Below are 12,537 nucleotides of genomic sequence, written 5' to 3'. Positions count from 1 at the left end.
TCTTTCGAATTAGTATTGATCAATAGACGAAACAAGTTTCTCTCATCTCGTCTCTCGAAGTTGGTAGAGCTCTTGTCTCGTCTCGATTCTCAAAAAACTTTTCTCGTCTCGTTTTTTACTTTGACTTTTGGAAGTAGTCTTTGTTGAACTTTGCATTTGGTAATCATAAGTTAAATTGCTATGTAGAGATAACTGTTGAATAATTAGCTCTAACTAATAGATATTGGTACCCAAATTCCTTATCGATGTTTATATCCAAACGCAGATAAAAGTCGTTCACAGTACAGACCCACAATCAGTGGTGAATATCTTTCAAATCTTTCATGAAATGAATCGAAATCATTCAGCTTGTAGGCTAAAGGAGATGGTGATGATGAGAAATGACTGAAATGGTGGAATGAAAAAAGTGGAAGGAAACTGGAGAACCCCGAGAAAACCCACACACACGGTGTTTGTCCACCACAAAATCCACTTGGCGCGAGCTGGGATCGAACCAGGGGCTCCCACACCAGAGGTGAAAGCTTTACCATTGAGCCACCTCGACCCTCGAAATCTTTCATTGTAACGTACCACAATTATGCCATGTAGGCTAAGAGGTAGGCAAGCGAATGATGATGGAAGAATGGTGGAACGAGGAACGGGAGTACCCCGAGAAAACCCACGAACACGATGTTGTCCACCACAAACATATTTAGCCGGGAATCGAACCAGGGACCCCATACGCCAGAGGTAAGCGCTCTATCACTGAGTCACCGTTCGAATATCGGTTTAACCGCTTGGAATACTACTGATCGTGGTAACTTCGGCAAAAATGTCAGTCTGGTATTAACGTTCCTTGAAACTTTACACCCTGCCGGTGTGAACACATGTTTCATAAGTCAATCCAGAGGCGACCTTTGTTCTTGCGGAGCCCTGGGTGAGTTGGTGCAGTGGGGCCCTACTACTTAGAGTGGGGACATTTGCGCAATCATAATTTGTAAACTTTTGTGTAAAACGAACTGTTGTTGTAAAATAAATTGAAGTACATAGCAAGAAACTAGAATGCTTACTTCAAGAAACAGCTTTGCGACTTTTCAATTGACTGAATTATTCTATCAAAGTACTATAGTCTAAAGAAGAAGCCATGAAGTTTTCGATTAAGAGAAGTGCGAGAGCGGTCAGTCTGTGTTGGGAGATGGTGCTCTTGATGTATGTTTTTATGAGTTTTAGTCTTGAAAGCGCCTCTCTGCGGATACAACGATAACCGGTATTGTGCACAATCTTCGTAAAGGAATGTCTACATTACGGTAGATTCCCTCCAATTTGTTTTCGCTTATATATTTAAGCTATACAAGTTGACTCGTCTATTGTTATACTAAATATAATACAATATTCTACAAAAGCATATTATCTAATACACAAAACAAACTACTCGCTTAGAATATTGATTAATAAACTCTTTGTAAGTTTATCGTATTATACCTGTACAGTTTTAGTTGTAGCTGTTCAAAATAGCAACTTAAATTTTAGTGCAATCTAGGATTATTAGTATATATTATTTTAAGTACGTTTATCAAGTTTGTGTTATATTTTATACTTGTTGGCTAAAATACGTGTATGTTTTAAATTAAAATATGCGATGTTGCATATACTTTAATCTGCGGGACCCCGGGTAATGGCCCTGTTCGCCCGCCCCCAAAAGCCGCCTCTGAATCGATCTTTCACGGTTGTGTGGTATGCAATAACACCCACCAATTGACGAAACCTATCTTCTCTCTGAGGAACATAAAAGTTTTATCTGTTGTCGAACTTTCTGTGTTCGTACCCCAGTTGGTACATATAATTTAGAATCGATAAAATTAAATGCAAAGAGTCCTGGTTGATTCGAAATAATAAAAAAAAAATGGCCAGCCCGTATGTCCTTGCCGCACGAGGTCCAGGGTTCGAATCACAGTAGGGGAACATCGTACGCAGTATAGTGGTTCAGATCACACTTCAAAGTGTAGGCCTCGTCGTATATTGCCTCGTTGCTAACAAAGAACACAAACGTAAGTCAATCGACGAATCTACTTGCCAGACATTAGTGATTCTTTTTACTATTGTGAGTTGGCAGCACTTCGAGAAATAAATTCAGAATAAAATAAAGCGGCATATACAAAACCCACGTAAAACTGTCAATTTTCCACATGTTTTTTGCTTGTAACATGTTGGTGCTTGCTCATGGGATGAGAAGGGCAGATCCGTTTTGTAAGCTATCATCTTGATCATTGAAAGCTGGACATGAATGCAATTGTGCAATTGCAGATTACAAGTACCTAAAACAACCGTCAATTGAAGGAAATATTTTGAAAGAAGAATAAATACATTATGAATGTGGTGGGGGATATTGGATTGAGGAAGTTCTCATTAAGAGGTAAAGAAAGAAAGAGAAAAAAGAAGACGTACGTAAGTTAAAAATAATCTGTCTGGGAAGAGTCAAATAAAGGAGAACTAAATTTGAAAGAGTGAGAGATACTCCTCTAACGCGAAAATTAAACCTCGGCCAATTTCACACAATGTATTTTCGTAAGCTTAAAATACAGACAACATGATGTTCCCACTTGCCAGTTCCCGTAGTTCAATTCAGTAGATCAGTATGTGGTTATATTTCGCACAGTTTCTTATCTAGTGATTTTCTGTATCTCCTATTTTTTTTCACAGTCCTACGTACTGAACAGTGATAACCGTTGTTTGTATTTCCGCTCATACCTCACGCTTTACAATTATTCTGTGTTTAACATGTAAACTCATACCAATAATGTAACTAACCGGTTGACTGAACCGCTTTGGACTTTTTCTCCTTTATTTATCATTTGGTTTGTTTGTTTATTAACATCGAACGTGTGAACGAAAAACGCGAATAAAAAAGTTAACGAACTTTCCTTTCGAAATTCTGGTTATTGTTTGTCCATAAGAAGTAACAGCGCTTGATTGTGGTGTCATTGGTATGGTTTAAAAGGTGTACGCTTACCACCATGGAGTTGCAAAGGTAAGAATATTTAAACATACAAAAGTTTGTTTGAAGTTTGTTCTTGTTTAGGGCAGCAGTTCTCAACCGTTGTGTCGCGACACATTGATGTGTCACGCAGTTCCGTAGGGTGTGTCGCGAAATTTTAGAATTTAAAAATCATGAATTTAATAATTAATTAATTAAAATCAACTTTGAGATAGACTGTGTCAGTCAACATCTCCAACAACGGCAATATTGCTCGGTACCACATTCAGTCATTACATTATAAAAACTTATAGGGTTACATTACTATAATTTATATCTATTATATAAAAGAGAACGCACAAATCCTTTGTTAGCTCATCACGCTAATACGGCTGAACCAATTTCTTTCATTTTTGGGGGGTTATTAGGATTTGGACCCTAGATGGTTTTTATCATATCACTTTAATTTTTAATTACCAGTGTCTTGAGATAATTGACCATTCAAGTGTCCATAACGTACAAATCCTTTCTTAGTTCATCATAGGTATAAAAATAAACGTATTTATATGCAACCCGCATGACCGTGTCACTCGGCGGGTTAACATAAATGACAGGCGATATAATGTTAACATTTACTGCAAGCATATTTCACGGGTATTAAACACATGAGATATGGAGTTGTGCATTTAAATTTTCATTTCAACTCAGCGAAGCGGGTAATATATGCTAGTTATTAATATTATTATTAATAAAAAATATCAAACAAGAGTGTCGTCAATGAAAGTAGGTTGAGAACCACTGGTTTAGAGAACAAGAGTGATAATTTGTCAGCAAATTTATGGATCATTGGCTGAATGTGATTTTATGACACCAAGCTTAAATTTTGATAATAAATTTTTGACAGTCTGAGTCAGTGATTATTTCAGGGGGTGGCTCAAAGAGGTATAATACACCCTTTTCGGGGCCCTATCGTGTTCAGCGTGGATTACCAGTATCTTTGCAGCACTACTTTCACCCTTATGTATTGAAAGCAGGCCCATATATGCCAAGGCAGGCCCAGATGGCTAAGACAGAAGGGGCTAACTTGAGTTCACCTTACATTCTTGATTGCCTTTTTTAAACGTATATCTACCTAAATCTGTAGTTATTCCCGGTGGGGGCACTCAGTTGAAAAAGTGTAACAGCTTTTTCAGGCCAGCCACCTTTAATGAGGTTTTCCTGGGTTTTCCTCATTCACACTAGGCAAATGAGGGGATGGTACCTAACTTATAGGTCCCAAGCTGCTTCCTTCCTTCCCCAATCCTTTCTTCCTTCCCTCTCCCCGGATAGTGTGCTCGCCGAGGGACGTCATCCCTCAAACGTGAAGTGCTAAATGGCCATAAGATGCCGAGAGCCCAGAAATCTAAATCCTAAATCTTAAACCTGTACTTGTTAACCTGTTCGAGCCTAGCGCCCCTTGGGTGGATGTGATTGTTTTAAGTGCCCCCCATCATCTTTGCTGAAGTCACCCATGCACAAGACTGAACATAAGACTTGGATGAACGAAAAGCAGTCTAAGAATCACACACAAAAGAAGTTTCAATTCTTAAAATTAGCCGTGATGAAATTATCTAAAGGGCAAGGCAACTTTGATCTTATGATTTCTCTTACTTTCGCCATCTTTTCCGCTGCGTTTTCACCTTCTTCTTTTTTAACTTACGGTTGTCTTCCTCACTTTCCAAAATAAAGATACCAAGGAGCGTTTTTTTTTTTTTTTCACTAGCTTTTCTAAAGCTACAATATCCGAATTTTTAATGTAAATTAGATAAAACTCAGGATATGCAGTAAAACTTTGTCTTTTATTAAGTGGTTACCTTCTTATTTCGCAATTTGGAATTTCGGAGTTCTATTCCTGCGGCCGACCATCTTCACTTGTGATTTTTCAGAGGTTTTACTTCGTCCTACATCACACAAATCTTGGAAAGATACGTACATTTAAACATAGTCTGAAGGCACATTAGGTTCTCACATTTAGCTAATTGCTGCTAGTGTATTAATATGGAAACAATAGAAAGAAATACAGAGCTTTTATTAAACCAATGGGGTTTGGAAGTAATTGAAAATAAAACTAAATACATAGAAACTTGCCATACCCATAATACTACAAATTGTGGATATTTTAAAATATCAAATACTATTTTGTACTTTTGACAAGTCGGTACTTTCAAACATCTAGGATCAACATTAACACACCAAAATCATATCCACGAAGAAATTAAATGTCGACTGAAAGCAGGAAGTTCGTGTCATTATTCAATCCAAAATCTTTGTCTTCGCGAATTCTACCCAAGAATTAGAAGCTTAGAATATTTAAAACGACGATTAGGCCTGTTGTACTGTATAATTGCGAAACAAGGTCGCCTACTCTGAGGGAAGAACGTAGATTGAAAGTATTTGAGAACAAGATCTTAAGACGAATATTCGGGCCCAAGAGGAACAAGAATATTCGTTCCCAAGAGAATGGCGGAAACTTCATAACGAGACACTACATAATTTATACTGTTTAGGGTCATCGAATCTAGGAGGTTCAGGTGGCAGGAACGCTTTCAAAGTTCTAACTGGAAGTTGAATCGGAAAACGACCATTAGGAAGACCTAGGCGCAGATGGGAGAACAATATTAAGATAGATCTAGCAGAAATAGGAATACATAGTAGAAACTGGATCCAGTTGACTAAGGATAGAAACCAATGGAGAGCTTTTGTGAATGCATTATTAGACCTCCGGGTTCCATAGAACATAGAGTTAATTAGTCAAGTGGTTGCACGCACGTACCCAATCAAATCATTTTTCAAATGAATAAATAAATGCGGCTGTCGCAAATATATAGTAAAGAAAGCAAATCAAGATCACAGTACGAGATTTAAACTAAGCATACCTCGAATAGGTTGCATCCAGAGCATAGGTGCCCATCTCTCGAAGACCTGTGGCGGAATGCCCCCAATTTTACTATTTTCCCCAAAATTTACAATACTTCTTCCAAATTTACCATTTTATCCCCAAAATTTACCTTTCTTCCCCCAAAAGTACCATTCTCCTCAAAATGTACCTTTCTCCTACAAATTTCCCATTCTGCCTCCCAAATCTACATTTTCCCCCCAACATTTACAATTTTCCTTACTGTTTTCAATGAAAAATTCTCTATCAAATATTCTTCGTCTGTGGACACTTCTGAGTCAGATTACGGGCTCTGACTAATTCAGAACGTATGCTTTTTCGGGGCGTAATCGGGTAATCCCACTTAATCAAATATGTTTCGGGTATCTTACATAAGGTTCCGGTCCAGGGCCGGATCCAGGGTTTTCTGAGGGGCTGTGCACCAGTAATTACCAGTACTTTTGAATTAAATTAAAATATTTTAAATGCCTCTAGGCATCCGTGGTGTGTATTAGGAACTGACTTAAGCTATTGCTTTTGCTAAACTCCGCTTTCTTTTAAGCCCAAAACGGAAAATATGGCATGAAATTTTCGGAAGGTATTGCTATTTTTACTGCCAGCTTCTCACTTTAGTTAGTGAACGGAGGGGGGTGAACGTGCTCCGGTGCACCCCCTTAAATCCGGCTCTGCTCCCGTCTTATAGAGTTTTGATGCTGGATATGGGCATTGAACCCCGAAATTCTAGCTTTTGAAGTAGTACTAACTTTTTTCAAACTTCTAAACTATGCTATGCATAAGTGTCGGAAGTCTTATAGAACGATTTTATACGTCCGTCAGTCTACATATATCAGAGGGAAAACGATAAGAGATATCGAGATGTGATTTTTTGCAATCGATTCAGCGTGCAAAGATTAGATTCCATCACCACCGTTAACCCTCTATTCAAATCGGAAGTGGTTCAAATTAGCACCATAGCACAAAAACGATAACAGATACAGATAAGCGGATTTTTGCAAACAATCCAGCGTCTTAAGATAACTTATCAAGACTATCCACAACATTCTACCAAAACCGGAAGTGGTTCAAATTTACCAGTTTTAATGGAGGTTTCAACGTTTATCGCCATAGAACGAGAACAGTAAGAGATAACCAAATGCGATTTCTAGCAAACGATTCAGAGTCTCAAGTCAACATATCATGACTATCCACAAAACTTTACTGAAACCGGGAGTGGTTCGAATTTACTATTACTTCCGGTTTCAATACTGATTTCTATAGAGCTAAAACGGTAAATGCTATCAAGATGCGTTTTTCTTTTTCTTTTCTTTTCTTTTTTATTACAATTGATTCAGCGCTTCGAGAATAAGTTCCATATCCACTGAAGTTCTATTCAAACCGGAAGTGGTCCAAATTAGCAAGTTCCGGTTTTAACGTTTATCGCCGTAGAACGAAAACGGCAACAGCTAGTGTGAAGCATTTTTCTGCAAACAATTCACCGTGTTAAGACAACGTATCTTCTGCTAGAAATTTGTAAGATCGGATTTCCAGAATATGAGAACTTTAAATCCATCACTTCCAAAATATGAAATTTAGGGATGCCAAATGTTGATATGTTAGTTCGGAATCGCGAAAGATCGGAATTTCGGAACCGTGGCCATCAGAACTGCTGAACGAAAAAAAAACTTTGGAATTTTAGAATTCCTTAATCTCAAAAGTGCAAAATTTTAGAATCGTGATCTTCCAGGAACGTAATTACGACAGCTACGTCAGTAACGAAGAACATCTCCCAGTTATGATGAACCTTTATTTCCTTTTGCCTATTGTTAATGGCGTCGTTAGAACTTTTAACCGCCCTTCTGCAGAACTGAAAATGCTGGGGACACTTTTTTTAATCAAAATTACACATATTATTTGTGAGTATTTCTTGCCGTGTTTGGTTGTTATGCGCAAAGGAAGGTTCTATCATATTTACGTATCTAGGTAGACCAATACAGGAGTATGGAAATCAGTTCCTGCCCCTTCTGTGCTCAAAATTATATATGAAGACCGCAAATTTGCGAGCTAAGATGAAGGGATAGATTGGAAATTAAGATTGTGGATTTCAATACAATAATTGAAGTATTTTTCTTTTTATTTTCTTTTTTTTTTTTTTTAAATAATGATGCATCAAATTCATTTCGTTTATAAGTTCGTTAGTCTTTTATTTCCTGTACGATGCTTGAGACAGTAATCTTTTTACTGCTAACAAATACCACAAAGCAGACAAACGATGCATTATGCTTCCTTCTAACACTGATAGATGGCAATACATCAAGATTTAGAATCATATTCAAAACTTATATTCTATGCCGCAGAAGCCAGCTTTCCAGCTCATAGCCACTCGTTGTAAATGGGGCAGCGGCTACAATGATGGTACTGAATTTTCTAGCCGTCACAGTGACGGCTACAGCAGTAAAAGGGTTAATGATAAATACCGTTCTTCGTAACGTTGGTTTTACATAAGGATGTGGGACAAAAATTATCTCAATTATGACATGCTATGCAACAAAAATTATCTTAATTATGACATATTAAACAACAAAAATTATCTTAATTATGACATGCTACATAACAAAAATTATCTTAATTATGACATACTACATAACAAAAATCATCTTAATAATGACTTGCTACAAAGCAAAAATTATCTCAATTATCACAAAAAAATATCTTAATTATTACATGCTACACAGTAAAATTATCTCAATTATGACATACTACACAACAAAAATTATCTCAATTGTGACCTGATACACAACAAAAAATTTCTCAATTATGTCATGCTACAAAACAACACAAAATTTATCTCAATGATGACATGCTACACTGAGAAAAATCCATTATCCGGACAGCGGTATATTGTACAAATACAAGGATTCGTTATGTTTACTAAGGAAATCTGTACGAAGCGTACTTTATCCATATGCTACACAGCTACTGCCTTTAACGCGCTTGGATGTTATATCATGTCGCTGCAGGATGTCTGATATCTAACAATCTTCCGTATTTTATATACGTATACGTATGTTAAATACTTCAGCTATATGTTATATACGTCCATCTGTGTGTGAGGTCCTGACCGCCTATAGACACCTCTTTCTTGCACCATAGATGACGTCATGAAACAACTGTCGTATGCTTGCGAGCTGGTTTATAAACGAGCTTGTTTACAAACGGAAAATAAGAGCGGAAGGAAAGAAAAGCCTGGGTAAGTGCAATAGTAAATTATCACTTTAGTTAAATATTCCATTAATTATATATTCCTTTAGTATAACTTGCTTTAATATAGTACTAAACAAGTAATGTGATTTATGACCACAATTCTTACTATTGTAACTCGTTAATGGTTGAGGAGAAAGAAATGGGTTAATCTGAATTTTGAGAAATCTTTGAATATTAATGTTTTGTAACTTTTTACATTTCAAGGTACGCAAAATGAATGTTATGTGTTTATTCTTTCCTTTTTATATGTGACGGTTTATTACTTGATGGAGATTTACTACAGGACTGCTTAACATAATTGCTAAGAAACCGTTTTCAGCGCGAACATTTTCTTGTGTAGTGAAGATTTAGGATTTAGATTTCTGGGCTTTCGGCATCAATGACCTTGTTAGCCCGTCACATGTGAGGTATGACGTCCCTCGGTGAGCACACTATCCGGGGAAAGGGAAGGAAGCAAACGGCCTGGGACCTATATGTTGGGTACTACCCGGCATTTGCCTGGTATGAAATGAGGAAAACCCAAGAAAGCCTCATTCAGGATGTCTGGACTTAAAAGCTTTTGATACTTTTTCGACCGAGTGCCCCTACCGGAATCGAACCTGGGTCCGCTCGTACCGAAGGCGAGAGCGTTAGCAACTACGCTACGCGGAGCCACTTGTGTCTAGGAAACCTATTTTTACTAGGATATTTGCAACAAAATTTATTTCCTTTCTTTCTTTATTTTTCTTTTTCTTTTTGCTTTTTAACAATAAAACAAAACATATTTTACAGCCTCACTGAAATTTAAAAACAGCAGTCAGGGAGAGCTCACGTTTAAGATTCTTTTTGTTTTGTTTTGTTTTGTTTTGTTTTGCTTGTTATGTTCTCTAGTTAACTAATGTTTGAGTTCCTGAGAATTACATTATTATTATTATTGTTTCATAATTTTCGAACCAAAAATTAGATGTTTTTCTTTTTTTCCTTGTGTTGACGTCATTGTGGCAAGTTGGGGTGTTTGTATCGTACCTTGGCATTAATTTGGTTACTAGCACATAGTTTCAAGGTCATAAGTTGTAGGCCGCTTGAAACAGCTATTACACAGTTGAGTGTCAGGCGTTTGACTTGCAGCTTTCGTTACAGCGTCTAAATTGCAGTATTGGATTGCGTCCAGCTTCTATGGCTGGTAAAAAAGTTATATCGCTTTCGTAATATGGTAAGAAATACAATGTAACAGTTAGGTATAGTATATATGACTAGTTTAATTAGTCGGAAATTACTCTGTTTCCTTGTCTTATTCTTTCGATTGTGTTTAAGTACTGTGTCTTCATAGTATTGTTTCACTATTTCTAGAAGGAATTAAGTATTAACGAAGTAAAGAATAAGCAGAAGCCCACTTTGATTACCGTTTACTATTTCTCATACTTCATTGAGAATGTTTTGATCCCCAATTGCGCAAACTTCTAATATGTATGTGTGTTTCTTTTTGTTGTTGTTGTTGTTGTTGTTCTAGTATGTATGTGTGTTTCTTTTTGTTGTTGTTGTTGTTGCTTACACTGCATTAGAGATGAGCTCCTTCATGGCTAAGCGGTTAGCGTACGCGCCTTTGGTGTGGGAAACCCGCGTTCGATTCCCGGCGGGAGTGGTTCGGAGTCCATGTTAATCAGTAAGTCCACGTCTCATACAGCCTCGTTGCAGAAAAGGATATTAAAATCAACTCAGCACTGCTTTACAGATGGAGTTGTTTGATTCAGGGTTCGAATGAAGCTTTTTACGGGAAGCAGGCACGTAGCCAAGGGGTGGGTCCAGACCCCCCCCCTTCGGATCCAGAAATGAAAAATATTAAGGAAAGATGAAACAGAAAGAAACAGATGAATCAGCCTCAAAAATATAAAGCTACAATAAGCGTTTTGGTTACTCTTTCTTACGAGGAGCTTTGTGTGGAGGAAACGGGAGGGGGGGGGGCGGATCAAGTTGAAATTGGATATTATTATAACGGAACATTCCGAATTCCATCTAGCTCCATGTTAACCGTATGCAGCGGCGCAAATCTGTCTTCAACATTGGGAGGGACGGGTAAGACAGTTCTCATAATTTTTTTAAGGATGTTCAAATTATGAAGTTGAAAAACAATGCTGCGGAGGATCAGGGGAGCAGAGTTGTCTTCAAAATTGTGAGGTGGGCAGATTTAAGGCTTATTCTGGGGTGGGGACATCAATTTCATCTTACTTTCCTTTGTGGCAATCGGACACAAATCATCACATTTCTCTCCAAAAAACGCATTTCAAATCGGATTATTGAGGGGAAAGTCCCCCCCCCCAGTTCTAAGATTGGAGGGGACATGTCCTCATCCCCCCGGGACTTGCGCCAGTAACCCTATGGACTACAAATGACGATCGATAAACCGGTTCTTTCAGATAGCCTGTCAGAACTTAAGCAATGCCCAGAATTACCAATAATATGAACCATTTTGAATTTCGCGGCAACACTAATCCATTTTATAGGATGTCTTTACTCCAGAAAGAGATCTCGTTGCTATCCTTGACGGCATTGAACTAAGATAAGAGAAATAGAAAGAAGACGAGAAGAACCGAGTTCGAATGACCTTGGAAGACTATGTCTTTGTCAATACTTTTTTCTATTCTTTTACGCAAGATTTCTTCATAATTCTTTAATTAAAATACTTACTAACATATCCTCATTTTATTGTCCTAACAAATCAATATGGATATGTTGTCAGTAAAATAGTTCAGATTGATCGAACCCCTGGTGTGATAACCACAGTATTTCGTCACAGACCTCCCGTATTGCGAAATCGTGGCTACGTGCCTGCGGGGAGGGGGCGACTTTTCAGATATACAATCCAAGCCTTTTATTTCTCAGTGATGCAAGATATAATATATAGTATATAATATGTAAAATATGAAATGAGGGAACATATTTTCCCGGCAAGGGAGAAATTCTTTGGCGAGTTGGGGAAATTACTTGACGAGAGGGAAAATCTTCATCCTCCCGTTGATTCAAATCTTGATCGAAGATCATGCGAGTAGGATTCCATATTATGCTGTAGGTGTAGGTAGTACACAGTCTTGGCGCTGAATAGGACGCTAAGCTTCAAGCCAACCACATGTCTGTAATAACCTATTGCGATTGAATGGTAATGTAACGTAATGTACGATATGTGCATTTTCTAGATGCCATAAAATTATAATTTTAATTGAACATTCCACGATTATATACTTCAGGTTAAAGGAGTTTGATGATTAATTGAAGTGAATAATCGAGGCAGTGATTCTCAATCTTCTTGACTTACGACACACTTTAGTAAACCCCAATGACATCGATATATTTGTTTAGATTTTGGATTGCTTTCCAACAAGTCGAGCCGCGCCAAAGCTGTAGGCTTACTAAGTTAAGTGAACTGATCCTAATC

The 12,537-nt window shown here is 37.6% G+C and overlaps 1 long non-coding RNA gene across 2 annotated transcripts in view; it reads left to right on the top strand.

Annotated features, from left to right (window-relative positions):
• The first annotated feature begins 2,596 nt into the window (after positions 1-2,596).
• Positions 2,597-12,537, top strand: part of LOC145668273 (uncharacterized) — a 468,786-nt gene continuing 458,845 nt past the window's right edge. For both annotated transcript variants that reach the window (XR_014128001.1, XR_014128002.1), the window contains exon 1: positions 2,597-3,007. This is a non-coding gene — a long non-coding RNA (uncharacterized LOC145668273). The remainder of the gene's footprint in view (positions 3,008-12,537) is intronic.

This window comes from Thermobia domestica, chromosome 13, assembly GCF_964235325.1.
Source record: "Thermobia domestica chromosome 13, izTheDome1.hap1.1, whole genome shotgun sequence".
NCBI classification, from domain to species: Eukaryota; Metazoa; Arthropoda; class Insecta; order Zygentoma; family Lepismatidae; genus Thermobia; species Thermobia domestica.
The sequence above is the reverse complement of the archived record's forward strand: the minus strand, read 5'-3'. Positions and strand labels throughout refer to the sequence as shown.